The 22646-nt window shown below is 41.3% G+C and overlaps 1 long non-coding RNA gene across 11 annotated transcripts in view; it reads right to left on the bottom strand.

The window, feature by feature from the left end:
* Positions 1–586: 586 nt before the first annotated feature.
* LOC147917102 (uncharacterized) overlaps positions 587–22646 on the bottom strand; it is a 122659-nt gene continuing 100599 nt past the window's right edge. For 9 of the 11 annotated variants that reach the window (XR_015552267.1, XR_015552273.1, XR_015552270.1 and 6 more), the window contains one exon: positions 6896–13689. This is a non-coding gene — a long non-coding RNA (uncharacterized LOC147917102). Of the gene's footprint in view, positions 4487–6895; positions 13690–22646 lie in introns of those variants that run through there. The other 2 variants (XR_015552272.1, XR_015552271.1) reach the window with 2 other exon arrangements.

Raw genomic sequence — 22646 nt, forward strand, 5'->3', positions numbered from 1 at the left:
TAATAATGCTTACATCCTACATCTTTGAGAGGATGGTGTGAGATCATTGCATTCAGCTAAGATTTCTCAAATAGCTATCTTATTCAGGTGCTCTGCTAAGTGCTGAAGATGCAGAGAGGAACAAGACAGAGTCTATGCCCGCAGGGAACACAGTTTAGTGAAAGAGGCAGATGAGTAAGTCAACTGTTGCAAAACGGTTCAGGAAGTCTAACAAAAGTACAATAAAAACAGAGAGAAGATGGTACCTAATTCTGTCTATGATTCGGGGAGGGCTAAGAAGGATTCACAGGTGCAAAGCAGGAAGACTATCTGGATTAATGGCATCTAGAATCTCCTTGGGGAGCTTTAAAAAATCCCAATGCCCTGATGCCCCTTGTATAAGGTGTTTGGATAGGTGGAGAGAGATGAGGTGGCCCAGATTCCCTCATAGGTAAATAGGTTTTGTAAACTGAAAGAGCTGCACTATCTTGAGACACTGTTATTTTAAATAAATAAAAGGCAAAGGGACAGGAAAATGTGGCTTTGTTTCTATTGAAAGTATTTACAACTGAAAGTATTGACTGATCTTTTTTCTCTTTTTCTTTCTTTTTTTTTTTTTTTGCTGAGGAAGATTGGCCCTGAGTTAACATCTGTTGCTAACTTTCCTTATTTTTCGCTTCAGGAAGATTAGCTCTGAGCTAACAGCTGTGCCAATCTTCTTCTACTTTAAATGTAGGTTGCCACCACAGCATGGCTGACGACTGATATATGTCCGTACCCAGGATCTGAACCCAAGAACCCAGGCTGCCGAAGTGAAATGTGCCGAACTGAACCACTACACCATGGGGCCGGCCCCAACTGAGTTTTTCTTAAAGGTTGAAAAGGAAATAAACTTATGGAATGGGCACACTGTCTCGTTTCTCTATTCACGGTCAACAATGACTCTTTTCTCAGCCAAAGCTATTAAATTAACAACCATTTCATGTTTTGGATAGGAACAAAAGATACCAACCATATCTCCCTGCTAGGTATTAGCCAAGATTTGGTCTGTCACTATGACGCAACATCACTAGTAATTATGGTATGGATATTGGTGCAGCTCTACTGGAGAAGCTCTTGGGGCAAGCTCAAAATGTACAATGCTCTGAGCTGGGAATGTTGCCTGTACAAGTGCTCATTCAGGCCGTCAGAGGCCGCCAAGCTTTCCTTCCTGGTCACTAAGTGGGCCAGGGCAGCTCTGATGCTCTCTCAGATTGTCACCCAATGACTGAGCCAGTCACAAGATCAGACCAAGAACTACCAGGTAGAGAGCTCGAAGGACCAGGCTGATCTCAAAGGACCAGGATTTAGAAGGATAGGTTCTCTGCCTCTCTTGTTTCTCTGCCTCTTCATGGAAATCCTATCCAGGAGTAGTTGATGCTTCTTTACTACCAATCAATATTCAATCACCTTTAATCTGGGAATAAAACATTGATTTTCCTTTGTAGAGCTAGCTCTCCATCATAACCATTCCTTATAATTTGAGGAATGCTGATTCCAGGCCAGCTACAGGGACAGACCCATGATCCCTGTCAGGCCAGTTATCAAATTTCACTCCCTTGGCCACAGTATTGGTCAGAGAATGTCAAACAATCCCTGATGGTCCCTTTCAATTCAATTCTGAGAATTTTGCTGGATTAATTGGGAAGGAGATGTGGTTGCTCTACTGGGATGACTTGTCAAATAGAAACCTGGAACTCCTGGGTGCCTGAGATTAAGAGATGAAGATAGGGAGATTAGTTCTGATGACACAATTTCCTCCTGAGATCCATCCATGCCTAAATTCAGTTCTCCCTGGACCTTCTAGTTAGGAGCCCAAATTCTACTATTTCACTCTAGATTTTTTGATTTAGATTTCAATTATCTGTTACTGAGAGAGTTCTGACTAGAACATGAAATACTCTATCTTGAAGGATGGAACAAGTCCACTTAGCAGATCCAAAAAGAAGGGCATTCCCCCAGGACTGGAACCATATGGAGCAATAATCAGCAAACTTTTTCTGTAAAAAGCCAGATAGTAAATATTTTTGGCTTTGCAAACCACACAGTCCCTATGGCAACTACTCAGCTCTGTCTTTGTAGTATGAAAGCAGCCACAGACAGTACGTAAATGAAAGAATGTGGATGCATTCCAGTAAAAATTTATTTACAAAAACACTGGTGGGCCAAATTTGCTGCATCCTGACACAGAGGCTTTAACCTAGTTAGCACAAGTTTCAGATTAGGTGGACCAGGCAGGAACAGAAAATCCATGCTACAAGTGCATTATCACCTCTTCCCACACCTGTGGCAGACATCACCAATCAATCATGGGAGTGCACTGGGGATGGGCCAAAAAAACTTGAAGTAATGGGAAGGTCCAGCCAAGGCTGGATCCTAAGGGGCTGAGAATTTATTTTATCTATCTATTTATTTTTCTGTCTGTCTGTCTGTCTATCTATCTATCTATCTATCTATCTATCTATCTATTATCATCTATTTATTTCTTTTTCTTAAAAACCTTCATGGCTAGAAGCAGGGTGGTGGGGTATGTAAATGGGGACTGCCATATCAATATTTTTAATTTTTTATATTACCTTACAGGGGAAAATTTGAATTTCCCTTGAAGGAGAATTGTACCTTTATTTGGGGAAAATCATTCTGATGTGGCTTTGAGTTATGCAAAGGTGAAACAGAGTTTAGAATGAATAGATAGAAGGCAAAGACAATCTAAGCTGCTCTAAAATAGATTGTAAAATTTTTGATATCGTTGTGTGAACATTTTACAGATTATGCTTTCTCTAGGGACACATTTATTTCCTAATTTGTGCATTGTCCCTAAAAATGAGTGTCTATTCTTGGAAGATATGTATATTCCTCTTTATACAAAAATCAGTAAAAAGGAAGAATGACAGAAGGATTGTGTTAGCAAATTAGCCAGAGGGGACTTTAAAAGGAAGGGGATCAGTAAGGCGAAATCCACCTCAACTGCTGTGCTATCCTTCTATAGGTGGTGGTCGTCACAAAGGGACTCCTGGGGGAAAGCCAACCAAAGCTTTGTTTGTTTTCATGAAAGAAAATGGACATGCCAACTACCAGTCACCCTAGAACAGAGGAGATGTGGAGTTAGATGGGGAGGACCTCAGAATTTGGTCTGGGACCTTAGATGGGCAGGAGCAGCTCAAGGATACCCTGATTTGCAGAGGTGAGCTAGATTCTGCAATATGACAGTTGGCTGGGAGCTAGCAAGAGGGAACCTGTATTAGTTTCCTAGAGATGCTGTAACAAAGCACCACAAACTAGGTGGCTTAAAACAACATCAATTTATTGTCTCACAATTCTGGAGCCAGAAGTCCAAAATCAAAGTGTTGGCAGGGCGGTGCTTCCTCTGAAAACTTGTAGGGGAGAATCTTTCCTGGCCTCTTCTTAGCTTCTGATGGTGGCTGTCAGTCCGTGGTGTTCCTTGGCTTGTAGCTGCATCACTGTAATCTGTGCTTTGGTCTTCACATGGCATTCTCCTCTCTATGTCTTTGTCTTCACATGGCATTCTTCTCTCTGTGTCTCTTATAAGGGCACCCTTCATATTGCATTAAGGATCCCACACCACTCCAACACCACCTCACCTCAACTAATTACATCTATAAGATCCTATTTTCACATAAAGTCACATTCTGAGGTACTGGAGGTTAGGACTTCAACATACCTTTTTGGGTATACAATTCAACTCATAACAGACCTCCCCAGTAGGTCTTCCAGAGGGAGCCTTGGCCTACAGACCCTGAGATCTGCTGCATCTGGTATCCATGTCCAGTCTTTGTGCTGCAATAGTCTTCCACTATTTGAAAGCCTTCATTGTCCTGCATTAGATATCTCGACGGTGAGTTAAAGAAAGAGGCTGTGCCCAGGCTCATGCATAGTTACAGAAGGAGCCCCAAGACAGAGTGGACCCTTCTGAGACAGTAAGATGCAACCAGCAGAAGAGGAGAGCAGCAATCTAGAGCCAGCCAGTTGGCAAGGGGAGCCAATGGGATGAACTTGTGGAATATTTAAGCATTCTTGGCAGATGTCTAGAGACACTTGAGGAATCAAGTCTTCTAAAGACAGAGCTTTCTGCAGTCAAACATAATGGGGGCTCACTTTTTAATCTTGGATTTTTTTGAAAAAGGAGTTTAATTTATTCTCTCACAGAGGCTGATGGGGTCTGGGGCACTTGGGATACACCAACACTGGTCTTTACCAAACTTCGAGAAAGCAAGCAAACAATTAAGCGTGTTTGGACAAGTGAGAGCTCACAATCTTTCTCCTTCTTCTTTGACTGACAACATGGTTCCAAACAGCACAATAGTTAATGGGGAAAAAGGCTTCAAAAACCCACAGTGTAGTAAACTAGGCCAGTGTATTTGGGAAGAAGCCAGAAGGATGATGGCCACACTCGAAGAGGGTGACATGAGCCAAGGGTTAAGTGTTTTCTACCCAATATTCAATGAGCCTAGGAGGGAGACAAAATTCAGTGGCAGTTAACAGCATTTTCTAAATGCCTTAATTACTTGGAGTTTTGGTTATTATTTAATGAGCTGGAAACATGAGGCTAGACAATATTAACTCATAAGCAATCTGAATAATTCAATTAACATGACTAGGCAAGATGTTGCCTGGAACCCTGTTGTGATAAATAAAAATAAAATCTCTTTGGTAAAAAATCCAAGAAAAAAATAAATGACCTCCTGTCTCTCCAAATTGCATTGAAGTAACTCAAAATGTCTACTTTTTAATCCTGATCTTCCTTGTCCTGACCATAATCCATGAAATATGAGAATTCAAGGATAAACAAATGAAATGAGCATATATATCTATGTTTGATTAGCCAGAAGTTTCCTCACTCCTACAGACATACACGGAGGTCAATAAAAAGTGGAGATATAAAGAGCGTTTTAGTGGGTTTTTTAATGATTAAGTTAAATTCAATATCTGAGGTGACCAGCCTCTGGCTTAAACACCCATCCGAAGATGAAGGAGATCCAATCCCAGTCTAGTAGGGCATAACTTACCTACAATAAATATGACATGTGCAATAATAAAAGGACAGAAAAAGCATAGCAATGGCACTGCTGAGAGAGAGAGATGAACCAGGTGGGATGGACGGGCAAGAGTCACAAAGATGGTTGTGCTCCAGCCAGATCTGGAATTTGAATAGAAGTAGCTACACAGACAAAGTGGAGCTGAAGAGGGCTCCAGGTGGAAGACTCTGAATGGACAAAGACACAGACAGTAAAATAGTGAGGCAGAGAGTAAAAGAACATTCAGTTGTTTATGCAACTGGAAGGTACAGTACAAGATAAAGGGGTAAAGATGGTTGGCAAACAGTCAACGGGACCAATGAAAAGTTTTAAGTGGGGAAATAATTATAATAATATTCTTTTTTCATTTTAAGAAATAATTTTTTTGCAAAGGAGACTGTTGTCTGCAGCTTGTTATTCAGTGGGTTAGCAGCAAATGTTTATGAGAATGAGGTCAAGAGGATCAAATCCATGCAGGCCAGTAGCAACCTCAAGTCTGTGACCATGGACAATATTTCCGCCTCTCCCCAGCCATTTCTGAAAAGGGACAGCCCTACAGCAAGTACCTGATTGTTGGCAGGCATGTTAGCAGCAGCAGCTGGGTGTCTGAAGGAGCTTGCAAATGTAGGGACCATCGAGACGGCCCATGGAACTTACAGCCATCTTTTTATTATTACCAAAAGCCAAACTTTGCGTGTTGAGGTTGGAAATGCTACAGGCAAGAGACAGGAGGTATTATCATCTGTGCTTTCTGGCCTGTGCCCTACTGCTTCTTTGACATTTTTCCTAATTCCATTCAAATGTAATGGAAAAGAGGAAAGAGAGTTTTGGACCCAAGAATGCCAATACCTGTGTGTGTCAGAACTCTGTTTCTGAACCTAGGGAAGCATCACTAATTAACCATGGGACTCTTTCCACTAGTCCTCAGTATCCTTTTGATCTGTCCAGGCTGCCACCAACAAACTATTAGCATTGGCACAGGAAATGAAGCCTAGCTGCCATCTCTGTTTCAGAACAATTTTGCAGAATGGTTTGTTAACATTGGTTTTATGTGGACATAATCCCAATGGCATGCTGTTTGAGGTGGTGGCATCCATGTTTGATGATGGCCTTTCAGAAGGCGAGGCTGAAAGCCAGCCCTGACAGAGTCAAGGCAAAGTTAGATAGTAAGGGTAAAAATAATCAACGAACGAGTGTCCAAAAGTCAGAGCTCAGAGTCAAAGGCACATGCTATTCCTTCTGCTTGGAATACTCTTCCAGCCTCTCTTCCTTTAGCAAATTTCTATTTATCCTTAAGGTTCTAACTCAGAAATTGCTTTTCCTGCTCTGACTCCTACCTGTGAATTCAGCCATGTCTTCTGTTGCATTGATAGCATCCTAGACTTGGCCTATAATGGCAACCTTTACCATCTATGCAAATCATGTGGGCATGGTATATACCTCCCAGGAATGTAGCATATTAATCCAGCTCAAAATGCCCCATTTCAGTTTTTCAAATTGAATTGACATCAGAAGACAGAGAACAATAGCATCTGGCAAGCCAACCAAGTTATTTCAGTCAAAGGCTGTATATATAACTAGGTGACAAAGAGCCAGAAACAAGGAGACTTTGAAACTATGCCTTAGGCAGAAAATCGTTCCTATTTTTCTGTTGTAGCCGGGTCCTGTTTTTTCCCCAGGACACGGCCAGTCCAAAGTCTGGGCTTAAAGCCCTAATTCACCATCTCTGGCACTTCCTGATATTTGCTGAGTGAATACAATCAGTAAAGTAAAAGGCTATTAGAACCCAGTTTGTTATTACATAAGCCTACACGTCCTGTGTATCCAATTGTAACCTGGATCTGAAAGAAACAAATTTGGAAGAAAAAGCACAATTGTTAGAGTCAGAAAGATCTGGGCTTTTTTGTTTTTGTTTTTAATTGGGAAGGAGGGGTTATATTTCAGTTCTGTGTAATCTTGGTCAAGTTACTTAGTCTCTTTGAGCTTCTGATTTATTAATCTGTAAAATACTTTGCAATTTTGTTATGGGGATAAGATATGGCATTTGTAAAAGCTGGCACAATGTTTGACCCAAAAGTGGCACTAAAAGAAATAAAATTACTGGTACTCATTTTAGAAATTATTAATTGGATAAAAATTTATGTACTTCTGTCATCTCTTTAATCCATATAAAGTAGACTCTATTGTTATCGCCGTTTGATAGATGATAAAATTAAGGCTCAAGGAAGTTCCCTAACTTGCCTGAGGACATCCAAAGACTAACGAGCAGACCAGGATCCAAACCCAGATTGGTCTGATTCTGTAGCTCATGTAGTCCACTTTGCCCCCCAACTATGGAATACAACTGCAAGGATAGCTCCCACGTGGTCAGCTGATGGAGATGGTATGGATACATCCCCAAGTTGAGAATAGTTTTTTTTGGCAAATTCTAGATAAAATCTATATTTCCCATCTTCCCTTGAGATAGTAGGCAAAAATTGCAGTGTGGGGCTTCTCAGAAAGCTCTTTAAAGGGGGCTCACTCAGTGGGAAGTCATACTTTTGTCTCTCTCCTTTCCTCCTTTCTGCTGCCTGGAACACAAACATGATGACTGGAGCTACAATGGTTATCTCTCTACCATGAGGCAAGCTTGAGGATGAAAGTCATACTAAGGATGGAGGAACAGAAAGAGAGAATAGGCCTGGGTCATTGATAATCGTGCAGTTACCATACCAGCCCTGGACTGCCAACCACTGGTCATCTTTTATGTGAGCGAGAAAAATTACCTCCTGTCTTAGTTAAGCCGCTGCTATTTGAGTTTCTTTCATATGCAGCTAAACTTAATCCTAACGAATACAGGCTTCCACTATATTTTTCATTTTTATATTTCTCAAGCTCAGAGATAAAGTAGTATGGAGACTCTAATCATATTTTAAAATTCATAAAGCATAACTGAATCAGGCAAGGTGCCCACAAAAATAGCTAGGGAATATCAGAATGACAGCAGAATCCACTGCTGCTTCTGGCTCAAAAAAATTGTAAAAAATGAAAAGAAAAGCAAATACTCATTATTCTGCTTTGGAGGATTCCAAATAGTCATCATTCTGCTCCTAAGGGGAAGACTCTCAAAGACTGAAGCTTCTGGAATAAAATCTCATATTTATCTCCTCAGAGATCATCCTACTAGTTGGTCTGATCTTTTTGGATTCTACCAAAGCAAAAGACACAAAAGTGGTCCATCGATCTTCATGTTTTTCAAGAATATGACTCAAGAAAGTCCTTGAGTACCAACGGCGACAGCAATGACCACAGCAGTAGGGGTACATATGGAGTTCTTACTCTGTGCCAGGCAGCATTCTAAGCCCTTTACATCTACTGAACTCATCAAATTCTCAAAATGAGAATTCTCAACCCTGCGATCGTTGATCTCTCTTACAAATCAGAAAACTAAAACACAGAGAGATTAAGAATTAGGTATTCACAGGAAAGAATGATTTCAGAGAAATAGTAATGGAGTAGTAAATTTGAAACCCATCTATGTTCGCAATTGTGGAAACACAATACTATGAGTGCCATCTCTGAGAGAAAAAGGAGAAAAAATGTGAGATCAAAAATATGAATTTCTCTTTAATAAGAGAATCAACTTTAATTAAAGGAAGTTATGAAGTAATTCTCTAGAATGTTAAAGTACTTTGCTTATTCTGGTTTTAAATTCCTTCTCTGTGCTGATAGAAAAGCCGCAGGATCCATAATTTGGGACCTGGTAAACACAAAGAGCCTTGGTTGGCTGACAAAGCAGCTAAGGCAGAAAGCTCAACAAAGTTTTCAATCCTAAATAAAAGAGTTCCTCAGTGGTATTTTTCTGCCCTTCAATGCAAAGAAGTAAGGAATTACCCTCAAATCATTTTATTACAGAACCTGTTAAAATGCATCTGAAATATAAATATCCATGCTGTTTAGACATCAGTCTGTAAAATATATCTTAGATAATTGTGGCAAATTGTAAAAAATGGCTAGTTTAGGATAGAATGAGAGTTCATAAGTTGTAGCTCGTGTTAATTACTTCAGATGTAAATGAATTTACTATAAACTTACATGTGAAACTCATATTATTTCTTTAACATCTGGAACTAAGACCCCTTTTCTTCAACATGATTAAAACTCCAGAACAGTTTTCGAGGAGGCTCTTTAATGTTGATGTCTCCCTTTTGCTAATCCCAATAAGCCTGATTCAAACTTAAAAAAATATTTCTGACAGTTTAAACCTAAACCAACCATGTTGCAAAGTTTGTTTCTTACACACACTGGAATATGATGGTTTGGAGGCTCCTTTTAAAGTGGAGAGCATATAAGGACTAATTTTTTGGAGACTGAAAAATGCCCTTCCAAGCTTTGAGCCACGTGCAATTCAGACTTTTAGAAACATGTCCTTGATTTTCAGGGATCTTCACAAAATGTTTCACATATGCTATTTCTTTGGTTTCCACAATTATGCTACCAGAAAAGTGGGATGGGGATTAGCCCCCATTTCACAGATGGAAAGACCAAGTCAATGAGAGTGGGAGCGATCAATAGTGTTAGTAGAAGGTATTGTCACTTAAAAGAAAATATCCTGACTTTTTGTTCTGTGCCTATTCAGCTATGTCAGAATCCTCTTTGCTTTAGAGAAGGAAGACGACATCTGAAAGACTATTCCACGCAGGGTCATTTCCCCTTGAGATACAGCAAGGGCCTCCCCCATGTTATAATCTGTGTGATGCTGAAAGGCACACATGCCTCCCAACCTCTCACCCACCAGCCAAGCCCAATGCCTGCACAGCTCTCCAAGGAAGCTACTCTGCTGAGTTCATGCTGAATTTCCAAAATATGCCCAGAAAAATGCATGTGATGGTTATCTGACAAGTGATGTAACTTCATTAGCATCCTTTACAATATTATCAGGGATTGATTATAAGATTACTTACTGTTAGTCCTTGCAGGAGGAAAAGAACCACCCGGGGAACCCGTCTTGATAAAGGTGGAGGAGAGAGCAGGAAAATCCTCCAGTTGAATTGCTTAAGGGGAAGGTCATTACAGATGATTACATGGAGGCTACACTGTAGCCTGGCCATAAGGGTGGACATGAGGTGGGTGGCAACTAAAAGGAACATATAATCAGATTTTATCTCCTTTCTAGTATTGCCTAGGATTTAGTCTTGATAGTAATAGGTAACATATACGAGCAATCACCAAGTGCCAAGCACAGCATGTAGATTATCAAGTTTAATCTTCATCATAAATTTATAAAGTAGGTATTATTTTTACTCTCACAGAGGCTGAGAAAGGTTAAGTGACTTTCTCCATGTCAGGCAAGAAGCAATGGTATGATTCAAAAGCAGGTCTATCTGACTGTAACAGTATACAGCCTCCAACCAATTAAACCCTTCATGTATGAGTTTTCGCTTCATGAGTATCCCATTTGGTCCTCATTACTCTAAAGGGTGGTTATTATTGGAGATGAAAAAACCCAGGCTGAAAGAACTTAGAGGTTGGCTTAATCCAATAGATCTAGTAAGTGAATGAAGTAACTCAGCACATGCCTTGTGATTCCTGTGCCCATTATCTCTTCATGATGATGGGCACTCATTTGCTTAATCAAAAGTATCGAGTGTCTCTGTATTCACTGTGCTATCTACTGGGTATACAAAGACGAATAAGACGTGGTGCCTTTCCTTGAGTTCACCGTCTTAGGGGAGCAACCAACAAATATTTAGAAAAATAATTATAATAGAAAAGGATACAGAAGCTCCTAGGGGAATCTGAGTAGATAGCATTTAAAAAGATCACAATTAAGGGCCGGCCAGTGGTGTAGCGGTTAAGGGCGTGAGCTCTGCTTCGGCGGCCCGGAGTACGCAGGTTCATATCCCAGGCACGCACAGATGCACCGCTTGTCAGGCCACACTGTGGGGGCGTCCCATATAAAAAGTAGAGGAAGATGGGCACAGATGTTAGGCCAGGGCCAATCTTCCTCAGCAAAAAAGAGGAGGATTAGCATGGGATGTTAGCTCAGGGCTGATCTTCCTCACAAAAAAAATAAATAAATAAAGATCACAATTAGTGGTTGCCACAGGTGTGGGTAGGGGGTGGGCAAAATGGGTGAAGGGGGTCAAAAGGTACAAACTCCCAGCTAGAAAGTAAGTCCTGGGGTTGTAATGTACAGCATGGTGACTATAGTTAATAATACTGTATTGCATATTTGAGAGTTGCTAAGACACGAAATCTTAAAAGTTCTCAGGGTTGGCCTGGTGGCATAGTGGTTAAGTTCATGCATTCCACCTCAGCGGCCCAGGGGTCGCTGGTTTGGATCCTGGGCATGGACGTTCTCACTGCTTATCCAGCCATGCTGAGGCAGGTCCCACAAAGAAGAGCTACAACTCTACAACTATGATACACAGCTACGTACTGGGGCTTTGGGGAGAAAAAAAAGAAAAAGAGGAAGATTGGCAATAGATGTTAGTGCAGGGCCAATCTTCCTCAAAAAAAAAAAAAGTTCTCATCACACACGAAAAAATTTTGTAACTATGTAGGGTAACAGATGTTAACTAGACTCGTGGTGATCATTTCACAATATAAACAAATATCGACTGTTTATGTTGTATACCTGAAATTAATATGATGTTATATGTCCATTATAACTCAGTAAAACATTTTTTAAAAATTTAAAAATAAAATAAATAAAAAGATCACAACTAAGCTAAGTCTTTATACTAGATAACCTGTAAAGGCGTCTGTCCAACTCATAATCTGTCCTCTCTTCTCTAAGAACTGTCTACTCCATCACCACTACCCACCAAGAAGTACAACATGGGTACTTTGTATTTCTATTGACCATATCTAATTAGACCAGCAGTGCGCACCTAACCTGAGCTGGGCCAGTCAGATTGTCTCTCTAGAGAATTTGAACTGAAGCACACAGAGCCTAGGGACTGGGAGCTAAGTCACACCAACGCTGGTGTTCCAGAGAGAAAGCTTCCCACCTCGTGGTATTGAAATCCCAGCAGCTGCTCAGAGACCTACTTTTCCTAAGCAGTAATCTATCCAGTAAATTCCATTCCTCGCCTAAACTCGTGTACCATAGATTTCACTCACCTGCATCCAGTCAAGCTTCAGGTTATAAGTATTGAAAGATGAATAAGAGCTACCCAGACAGTGAAACGTTGGAGCCAGAGTTTGAAGATTCTCAAATGCCACACTAAAGGTGGACTTTATCCTGGAGGAATAGCAAGACACAGAAAGTTTGTGTTTTTTTGTTTTTATAGCGTGTTATAGCCCTTAAGTAAGCAAATTAGTAAGGGGCTAATGCCAATGAGGAACAAGATAAAGAAATATTTACAGAAGAAGTTGAAGATTCAAAAGGAAGTTTCAAGTATTTCCCCCAGATTATTTCAGAGTGAAGCTCTATGAAGCATGGCCTCCATTTACAGGGCCCATTATGTCTGGATTCCTTCTGGGTGATTGTATTGAGTATCTACCACTTGCCCTGCCAGATCCTCTCTCCATTGTTTTCCACCCTGCTCTGTGCCCCAAGAGGCTGGCGAGTGTGGGCCACTTCTTCAGGCTCCTCTGCCTTCTGGTTTCCACTTGGATTTGGCCATTGAAGCACATCAGCGGGAGACCAGAGGAAGGGAGGAGAGTGCAGCGCGTTTAATCCCTGGGATGCCTCTCTGCAGAGTCTCCACGGACTTGAACAAAGGGTGCTGCTCCTCTCAGGCAAACTTCTCCACACAGCTCTCAGTTTCTGTCTCTGAATTTATTTCTCTCAGTTTTGATAACCATTCATTCCCATCTCTCCATCAGACCTAGCTTATTTTCAGCCCCAGAATAGTACCCAATCTCTCTTGGTTTCCCTACACCTGACCATGCCTTTGTAAATAGTCCCTTTCTAAAATTCTCCTCAAACTATACAATTTGTGTGCCATCTGATTCCTGCAATAACCCTGATCAAAACAGAGTCCCTCTAGTGCCTCGGATGTGAAGACCTGGATATGAGAAATGAGTTCCCTTCATAGCTCCCGACCTCAGGAAACAGCCCAATGTAAAATGTCCTTTCTAAGGATTATCTGGGGGAGTTCTAGGGTTATTACAGTCATAAATAAACATGTTAATAGCCACAGGGAATCAAGAGTTTCCCCAAGAAAACTTCCCTCTGCCAACCTGAGGTGAAGAATACTTCACACTGACGTGAAAGGGGAGAAGCAGCACTTGGGTAATAATGAACAGAGCAATAAGCCTCAGGCAAAGTCCAATAAGCCAGGAGAAGCAGGCAGACATGCCTACCTTGGGATGGGAAGTCAGGGCCAATTGGCTGATAATTTGAACTCACTTTAAGAACCAGCCACAATTGCTTAGGCAGCCAGTAGGGCAGAGAACAGAAAATAGGGGGAAGGCAACTGAATTCAAATAAACTCTTTAGAATGTGGCTTGGGACAGGCTTATCACAAAGTCCCTCCCAACAGTATGTGTTGGAGTTATTCCATTACATTCACACATGTTATAGAATCGTCGATACATCTGTTAATATAGGTCATATCTTCACTGAAGCCTGGTTGACTCTTTCATTTATTTATGCATTCATTTCTTCCTCCATCCATCCATTCAACAAACAATGCCGGAGTGTCTGTAAAGTACAGGACACGGGGTTATGAACAGGAGATGCAAAGAAAAACAAGAGACTGTCCCTAATTACAATCAAGTTGAGCAGACAGATACACAAATAGTAAATGAACAAAGTAATGATTCTAGGGCACTGTAATGAGTGCAAAGGTACTGAAATGCATAGGATGAAGGGACCATAGAGGAACCAGAGAAGGCCCAAATTCTAGGCTTTCTTGGGAATGGTCAGGGAAAGCTCCATGGAAGAGGTGACAACTGAGCTGAATTTCAATGCCGAATCTGATTTAAAAAGTGAAAGGCTGTCCAAGCATATGGTATGGATCATAGCATCTTTAAATAGAAACTTCCAAAAGAACACTGAGGTTTTTCACATCCTTCAAGGAAACTCAGCGCCTTAAGTGGTACCCAGGGGCTAAAGTACCCTCATACTCTTTCCAACGTGTAGCTTGGTTGCTAGGCAACCAGTACTGAGCTAAATCCAGCCTCATTCTCAATTAATTTGGGGGAGATATTTTGTTTTTTAAATTCATGCCCTCGGAGCTTCGTTGTACAAAGAAAAGGAAACAGCTTCGGGCCTTTGTATCTGGTTTAAGTGTGAATTTCCTAACTTCTCTTTAGTCATGGATCGACCTCAACATAGATGCAAAAAAGACACACCTATCACTGTGAAGAAGTAATGATATAATCATTATGAAACAAACCTTCTCCAGATACACTTGTTAGAAGCCACTAAATGTTTTGAACTCTCTTGGGAAATAGAAAGATGATTAAGATGGATTTGAATGTCTCCTAAAAACAAGGAGATCTTGCAAATATAGGGAAAGGTATTTTGTAACTATATATATCCAACTTCAACTGCCTCTGCTATGTAACCAACACAATTCTAATGTCAGTTGTGAAGTGATGAGACGGCAATGTATTTCAGAGGCTTCATCTCTGAGAACTTTTAATGACTATACAAATGTGTCCCAGGCCTGCACAGTGAAGAAGGATTCTTTTTTCAGTTCTGACCCCCAGTAGGTTGTGATCTTCCACGAAAGCAGTTTTCAAACATCCCCATCCAAAATAAGATAAAATAAGACAAAATCATATACCTACCACTGTCAAAGTGTGAAAAACCAGACTTAAATAAATAAATGTATAAATAATAATTAACAAAATTAATCACATTAGTTAATACAAATGAATAGTTAATAAAGGAATGGTTGCTATTCCACCTCATTAGTTTATCATGTGTGGCTTATTGTATATATGTAGATATTTACAGAGTACACAGTATAGAATGTAGGTCTAGTGCTACAGACAAGTTTTCACCAAGTTTTGAATAAGAAATCCCTCCACTCTTCATAGACAGATACCCAAACTGGATAACCCTACCCAACTACTAAAGGCAGAATGCTGACACCCACAAAAAGGGGGAAATAACATGTATTATAGAATGGTTCATACAGGAAAGTGGTTAAATGAAATACGATATACGCATACTATATCCAGCCAGCCCTGGTGGTCTACTGGTTAAGATTCAGTACTCTCACTGCCGAGCCCAGGTTCATTTCCCAGTCAGGGAACCACACCACTCGTCTGTCTGTTGTCATACTGTGGCAGCTGCATATCGCTGTGCTGCTGAAAGCTATGTCACTGGTATTTCAAATATCAGCAGGGTCACCCATGGTGGACAGGTTTCAGTGGGGCTTCCAGACTAAGACAGACTAGGAAGCAGGACCTAGTTACCCACTTCCCAAAAACTTGGCCATGAAAACCCTATGAGTATAGCAGAGCATTGTCTGATATAGCACCAGAAGGTGAGAGAGAGGATGGCACAGAAAGACCAGGCAGGGTTCCACTCTGCTGCACACAGGGTCACTAGGAGTTGGAGTTGACTCGATGGCACTAACAACAATACTATGAAATGTCATTAAATCATTATATGGAAAAAGGCAGACTTTTATGTTCTGAATTAGAAATATCTCCAAGAAAAACACAGGTCTTAGAACAATTCACATAGTTTGAGATAATGGGGCTAAAAAAAAACCAGATGTTCATTTGTTTGTAAATGTATAAAAGGATATGCATCAAGCATTCTTTATAGTAATACTTGTGGTTGGGTTGAGGAACAGCAGTGGAATTTCACATTCTATATTAATTCACTTATAAGAGTATGTGTGAGTGTGTATTGGAAATACTGAGCATTAAATACATACATAGGAACAAAACGTGTCTGAATGAGATTTCTTTCTCTGCAGGTGTGGTGCCTGTTGCTCCGTGTTCCTTAAATAAAGGAATGAAGATTTTACCAAAGACTCTGGAAAATCTTCTACCTAAAATTTTTCCTTAAAACTCAGAGAAGCTAAATGACATACCCAAGTGACTGCCTGCCTGCCTTCCCTTTCTGTATTTACTTTTAAAGATTTTATTTATTTATTTTTTCCCCCCAAAGCCCCAGTAGATAGTTGTATGTCCCGAAAGCCCCAGTAGATAGTTGTATGTCATAGCTGCACATCCTTCTAGTTGCTGTATGTGGGACGCGGCCTCAGCATGGCCGGAGAAGCAGCGCGCCGGTGGGAGCCCGGGATCCGAACCCGGGTCGCCAGCAGTGGAGCGCGCTCACTCAACCACCAAGCCACGGGGCCGGCCCTGTATTTACTTTTAATTGTAAAATATATAGAAACAAAATGTAGAAAATAATGAGACTCCCAAGTGTGCAAAGCCAAACGTAACCAATATTAATATTTCGTTTTATTTTCTTCAAAACTCTCTTCTGTTTTTAATTAAAAATTATAAACAAAGCTAAGGCTGCCCTTCCTCATCCTTCTTGGCCCTCCTCGTACAAACCTATGGGTAACCACAGCCCTGAAGTTGGTGGTTGTCATTCCTGCACGTGTTTTTGTACTTTTACTAAATACGTATACATCTATAAATAAGATATAGTATTGAGAATTGCTTTCTTATTATTTACATAAATTATATCATAGTGTATATATCCTTTTTGCCTGAACTGGACTTTCTGGCCCATTTTACTCTATGCATTGATTTAAATAATGCAGTTAAGTCAGCTTTACCCAAGGTTATCTTGATAGAGTCAAGAAAAAGTCTGCACAGGTGGATTGACAAAAATGCACGCACAGTGATCAGAGCCACTACTGGAATTCCCAACTCTCTATAGCAGTGATCAGCCAACTATTTCTGCAAAGGGCCAAACAGTAGAAATTTTTCTGCTTTACAGGCTATATGGTCTCCATGGCAACTACTCAACTCTGCAATTGTGGAGTGAAAGCAGCCATAGATATTTTGTAAACAAGTGAACGTGGCTGTGTTCCAATAAAACTTTATTTATAAAAACAGGTCACGTGCTGTTTGGGGCCCAAGGGCTATAGTCTGCCAACCTCTATTCTATGGAAGTGAGGGAGTTAGAAGGGATGCAGCTGTCACAGCTCTTATTCTATAGAACGCTAGGTCTGGTAGGGCTGATCTAAGGGGTCACCTTCCTCCCTGGTGTTCCAAGAGCATCTTTCCTGAAGTTGAGTTCTTCACAGAGGAAGATAAACTCTCATTAGTGAGGACCACTCTTTGGTTAAACTTATCAGATATTCTATAAAACATAAACGAAAATTGAATCTCTAAAACTTTGTGAAGGGAAATATTGAATGGTTTATGTGTTCCTAGACATACTTGAAGCTCTAGCTTCCCTGCTTTTCTCTCCCAGGTTATCTCCATGGGGTCACCCAATTGACTGCCTGAACTGAGTGGTCATGCTAGCCCAAGATCAAATCCATTCATTCCAGCACCTGCGGCAGGGTCGGGAGAGGCAGACGTCAGGTGAGGTTTGGTTGGCCACAGCCTAAATGTGCCCTGTTCCTAACTTGGCAGAGTCCCTCCACGTACTCCAGGATGAGGTGGCCACCAGCATGAACAAAATCATCTTCTCTCTAGTAACAGCAGGATCCTCTGAAAGTCATAGCAGTTATGAGGACGACACAGCTTGAGGCTCAGATCTGGGATGCTGGCGTAGGTATGTAAGGGATTCTGGTCTGCCACCAGTCTCAATAAACTCTGGCTTTGGAAAGGAGAGCCATAACAGAGAAAGACCAAAGGGGAAATAAAAATCCCATTCTTTTTCCAGAGTATAATGGAGAGGTGTCTCTGTATTGGACAGGTTAGCAACTATCAAGTAGTCAATGATGCTGCTTCTTTCCAAAGCACATTTGGATATATGGCTTATTTGATCCTATCTACACGGGAGTCAGGGCAGGTGTTTTTATACAGAGAGAGAACAGAAGGGCACTGGTGTTTATTGAATGCCTTCTGAGCTTGCTGTTTCTGCTTGAAAATGCATGAATTCTCTCACTTAATCCTTGCAGGATAGACATCACCCCTACTTAACAGAGGAGAAAACTGACTCAGAGGGAAAGAATGTGTCCACTGTCATTGAGCAGGTGAACCAACTAAAAAAACTCAGAGCTTCAGAGTCGTCATTTCAGACTCCTAACCAATGGCCGTGATGAATCTGAGCAGCACATTCACTTCATTTTGTCTCATGTTTCCACTGCCAGAAACAATCCCACCTGGACCTGAGAGCCATCACCCTAAAAATTTTCCAGTTAGCTACCTAAACTACAGGGTTCGGTGGCTTTGGAAATGAGAAAGGGAGTATTATTATTATCAGTCTGTTTTCTGTAGAGGAAAAAAGACTATCACATGAGGATCAGAAACCTGCCAAGTCTAAAGCCACTGCCTCCATGGAAACCTAATTTCTACTTAATAGCACTAAATGATTAAATTAGACCCTTCGACATCGCTTCTTAAGAACGAATGATAGCTGGGTGCTTTGTTTTATCATTCTTTTGTTTTATGATTCTAGTCTTGAATGAATGTGATCAAGAGGGATTCTTTGAGCTCTCTCTCAACCTTGAGAGAAGCCTAAAACGTTTTCCTATTATACCGGCAATGTCATGGAGGACATATGCTGTATTTATCGATAAACTTCTGCTCCAGGTGCTGGGGTTATACTTGGCACTTTCTGGATTATTCCATTAGATTTGCTGTTAATAATTGTACCCCAGGAACTAATATAACTTCTCACTCCTCCCCAAAGAAATGGTTTATCTTACCCTTTAGTTCAAGGGAAGGGTGGTGAATCTCAGTCACCATAATGAGATAAAGGGTAATTTGTCAGGTTAAATCCCTGAGTTAAAAATTAAACAGTGAGAACATTATATGAGCTTCCTATGATTCTGAGGTCTTGAGGTGAATGGAGAGGTATGGATTTAGATTCTAAAATTGGAGTCATGGCTGAGGAAAGGAATGGATTTGTCTTGAAAGGGAGAATCTCAAGCAAGGGCAGTGATGACATCAGACTGGAGTTCTCAAAGGAAAGAAGAAATGAGGAGGACTTTTAGAAAGTAAGAGAAGGTGCAGTGGCCTACATAAGATCCTGAGAAAATACAACTTAAATCTTATTCTTTCTCCGCCCAAGGCTCTTCATTTGGGAGGAGAGGACCGCAGAGCTGAGAGCACGAGGCTTCTCACATCACTCAAGTAGAAGCCAATAAGACACCATGAGGACAAAGCCCTACCTGACTTTTGGATGCCCCCACCACCACCTCCTGTCACCATCCCCCTCATTTACCCTATCCAGGCACAGAGACCTTCTTGCTCTTTCTTGAATGTTCCAGCACCCTCTTGTCTCAGCGAAGTTGTATTTATTGTTCCCTCTGCCTGGAATACCACCCCCTCCACCTCCCAGATAATGGCTTGGCTCTCCCCCTGACCTCCTTCAGGCCTTTCCTCAAAGGTCTCCTACTTGATGAGAATTTCCCAGACCACACTATTTAAAACAGCACGCCTCTGCCCCTCTACCTGGCCACCCTCCTTGCATGCTATTTTCCCCAGAGCACTGATCAGTTTCTAACACATCACATATCTTACCCTTTTTATTCTCTGTCTCCTCCCACCCCTCCCAAATATAAGCTCCAGGGGAGTGGTGATTGTGGTCTGTTTGGGTCACTGCTGTGCCAAAAACAGTCACCGGCACACAGTTGAATGAATGAAAGAAAGAAAACAAAGGTCCAACTCTGGGGAAGGAAATAAGTAAGAGAAACAGGGGGCAGGATGGAAAAGATCTGTTGCAAAGATAAAGAGGGAGGCAGCACCAAAAGGTGAGCAGACAGGAGAGCAGGGGAGATTCTGAGGGATGTACATGAAGAATAGAGCCAGATGAATGGCTCCTGCCGTCCCCCTATTCCACTTGGCATGGGGGCTTATTACCTGACCTCCTGCCCTTTGAAATGAGCTGCTCATGGCTCAGAAGTTGTGTTCTGCCTGAAATAATTCCAGCATTGTGGCAGAGACGGGTGGGAATAAATTAATCTCCGGGCTGCAGCAGCTGTGGCAGAGCTGTATTATCTGGCAGGGGGCTTGGCGAGGGCTGTGTAAGGCTGGAGCCTGCCTGGACCAGGGGGCTCTTGGTTCACCGTCCATTCCACCCGGCTGCCACAACATTAGGTAGGAACAGAAGGAAACACACAGCCAGGGCTTATGCCTCTTCTTGTCAAACAACAAATTTATCTGAAATTTCCACCCAACCAAGGAATAGTAGAGGGACAAGGAGGGATAAACATATGTGTGAATCTCTGCTATTCCCTGAAATTCCTCAATGGAATAGTTATGAATCTACAAGGACAAAGAGGACGGAAGAAGAGATAGTAAATAAGAGATGTTAACTAATTTAGGGAAGACTGGAAAACAGTGGAATGTTTCATCAATTCTAAAACATGCGTCGTCTTCACATTTTAACATTTCTGAGATGGAGATGACTCTTACAATTGGTGGTATCTTACAACTGTAATTGGCAGCATTTTTTTCCTTTTTAATTATCCTTTAGATAATGGATGGTGCATCCTATAATCAGTCACATCTCAAAGGAAATGAAATATGGTAGCAGCTCCATATTTCATCCAAACGCCAAAAGGTTGCAGAGGACCATGTCAATGGGAGGAAACTAAACTGCTTTGCAGAACTCCAGGAGGGCCTGAAGGCTAGGAAGCACCAGATACCATGGGGACAGGAGTGAAGAGTAGGGCTGAAGATGGGGAAAAGGTGACAAGTTGGTAAAAGAACTACAGACTCCCTCAGATCCCTGCTGCCTCACACAGGGATACAGCCAGGTTACTACTCGGCTCTCCCAATGTTGTGGATAGCGTGGCCAGATAAAATATAAAAGGCCCAGGTACATTTGAATTTCAGATAACGAATGATTGCATGGGACAGACTTATACTAAAAACATATTCCTTGTTCATCTGAAATTCAAATTTTACGAGGCAGTTTCTATTTTGTTTTTCTTTGGCTAAATCTGGAAGCTCTACCTATGGAGAAATTGAATCAGAAATATTCTAAACTTTGAGATGCAAGCTCCATAGAGACTAGGGAAAAGGCTTGTGACTAAAAACGAGTGGTTTAGGTAAAATCATATTGAATGATGACACCCTAAGCAACACTTTTTGCAACTCAGCTCCAAGAGCACTGCCGGTCAGATCCACTTCCCCCACCTAGAAGAAATCACCACTGGAAGCAAGCAAGAAAGCAAAGTAAGAAAACAGTGGGCAATTCTCCAGGGACCCTGTCTGTGACAGAGAAAAGACCAACTGACTTTTGGCAGCTTGTCCCCTGCCTAATCATTCAACAGAGCAGCCCGCTATTCAACCAGCCCCCTTCCATGCTCCCCCCACGCATATGAGACTCTCACTCTGTTTTTTGTCTAACTCTTAATATAGGCAGACAACAAAGACCACCAGACAAATAAGGGAAGCCTATAGCATGGGAGACAGTAACTGACAATAAAGCATGAAAAGACTCATAAGATAGAAAGGCAATACGGGGAGGGAAAAACACCCTAAAAGAGAAGTAATCATGTTAGAGAGAAGAAAAGGTATTGCATTCATGAAATAAGAAAATCACGTTATCTTTAAAAATGAACAAGAGGATAAGAAAACTCTTGAAAATTAAAAATACAATAGTCAACATTTTAAAACTCCATTAGAAGAACCGAAAGATAAAGATGGTGAAATCTCTCAGAAAATAAAATAAGTGGGCATCTAGAAGGAAAATTGGAATAAAACATAGGAATATTGGGACGATCCATTCAAGAAGTGCAACATTCAACAAACAGAAGCTCTAGAAAGAGAGAATAAAAATCTAGAGAAAAGAAAATTATCAAAGAACATAAGAATATGATCTAGAACCAAAACCCATGAGTTTCTGGACTTAAAGGGCCTATGGAATGCACAAGTATGAAAATAGCATCACCGTAGGCCTCTTGGCATGACCTTTCAGAACACTGGTGTTGAGGAAGATTCTTTAAGAGCTGGAGAGGTCAAGTGGGCATCCAACCTATAGTTCGGCAGCAAGTGGGCACCACGTTTCAGGAAAGCCAGCATCGCATTGACAGAATGAGATTGTCTGCTGATACAATGATCTCAATGACTTAGCCCAACCTCCCGGGGTGGTAGGGAATAGTGGTGAGGAGTGCCTGGAGTGAATTAGGCTGGAATCACTCCTGAGTAGTGGTCTACACAGCCTTTGCTCAAGAGAACAATGCACTCTAACTGGCTCTCATGTTGGTGCAGTTGGCCTCTTGTACAAGAACTGAAGTTTGGCATGCACAAGTGGAGGTTCTGGACTCCACACCTGATTATGCATAAATGACACAGGAATGAGCAAGATTTCATGCACCGAAGCATTCAGTGTACTTAAGATACTTACAAATAAAAACACTGTAATTAATTGACAATGATGATTAAAATTGGGAAATCTCACCCCAAAATTTAGATTTCTAGCTAATATTGAAGCACGTGAAGACCTGACAACATCAAGCTCATCTTCTTGGAACAGTTAACTGGAGCTTAATAGTAGATATCTCTTTCAGTCAGACATGCAGTTCTGATTGGCCACAATCTCTGCCATTC

The sequence above is a fragment of the Ceratotherium simum genome, chromosome 5 (genome assembly GCF_057802395.1).
Source record: "Ceratotherium simum simum isolate JZ-2026a chromosome 5, ASM5780239v1, whole genome shotgun sequence".
Taxonomy (NCBI): domain Eukaryota; kingdom Metazoa; phylum Chordata; class Mammalia; order Perissodactyla; family Rhinocerotidae; genus Ceratotherium; species Ceratotherium simum.